Consider the following 1,438-nt stretch of genomic DNA (forward strand, 5'->3'; position numbering starts at 1 on the left):
CACAAAGACTTGCCTGTTTCTTTATGCGGAATATGACTCTTCCTCCCACCAGCCATGGTGACTTTCCCTGATCTACGTGGTTAACAGGCTGCAGGACTTTGGGGATCCTTAGCAGCCACTCTGGCTCCCACAAGCCATCTTTTGCTGCCAGACAAAATAAAACACGATTCCCTCTCCTCCTCCTCCTGTACCTTTCTCACTCACAGTGCGCACTGATGTTATTTTAGCAACGCGGAGAGGACAGCTCCTTTTTCCTCAGTTCCATCTCTTCTAAAATCCTGTCACTATTTTTTCCTCCACAAAGTCTTCAAAAGCTCCTTCTTTCCTCTTTGAATTTCTGCTCCTGCCATCTGTCGTGTGCAGTGCTGCAGACTTCCCCTCTGATATTTCTACTTTGGACCTCCGCTGTCAATCCTCAATTCTAGGAGGAGAGTTTTCTTATCAACTCCAAACTTCCTCTCCACCTCTCCGCACTCAGATTTTCCTGAGTGGTTTTGTTAATGGCTTCCCACCCCGAGAGCTTGCTTGCTGGTCTCTCCAGAGGCCTGGGAGCCTAGATGAGCTGGTTGTTTTTTATGCGACCATTTGCTGTGGAGATGAGTGGATGCTTAAGCCTCAGAAAATCCAGGGTTGTCATTTTACTGGAAAATGAAGGGAAATCATCCCAATTCATAGTTTATTATAATAAATACTTCAGAGATGAATGCTTTTAACATTCCTTCAGGTTTTCTGGAGCTTTTACATTTGCATTCACTATGCTCTTCTCAGGTTTATGTGCTGTGAATACTTGTTAATAATAATTCACAGGCACTGCAGAACAGTGATGAATTTAATAATATGTCTTGTAAGGCCCACTTGAAACCTCAATATGCCTTTTAAATATTGCTTCAAATGTGTTTTGATTTTATTGTAGTATTTAGAAGAATGGCTCCTTTCCCTGTATCCCCACAGTAGCAGGCCTTGTGCCTCCCGAGTGGGTTTGGTGCTGTATTACGTATTATTCTATCAGTTCACTTGAAACTCTGCAGTCACACTACACAAAGGCCAGAAAGGTGTTCATTGCAGAAGGATCGTCTCTCTTGAAGGAAGCGTAGATCACATTGTGGAAATGTGTTGTGAGTTTGCCATGATCCTTATACTCATGAGGTTCTTTTTCAGGGTTGCTTCTCTTGCAATTAAAAACTATGCTCAGAAAAGCTGCATAGGGTCTCTCCTAATGCAAGTGGCCTTGACAGAAAATGGTCCCATTGCATTTATTCCCACCTGAAAGGCTAAAGTGGAATGCAACTGGTTAATAATCTCTTTTCCTAAAGACATAAACAAAGTAAACATGCGTGAACTTCAGCACAAGACATCATTTCATCAGTATAATTGGAAAAAGTCATTATTGGAGACTATACATTAGATTGGAGAGCTGGTAAAGTAAAAATTTATATAT

The sequence above is a fragment of the Octodon degus genome, unplaced genomic scaffold (assembly GCF_000260255.1).
Source record: "Octodon degus isolate 3935 unplaced genomic scaffold, OctDeg1.0 scaffold00025, whole genome shotgun sequence".
NCBI lineage: Eukaryota > Metazoa > Chordata > Mammalia > Rodentia > Octodontidae > Octodon > Octodon degus.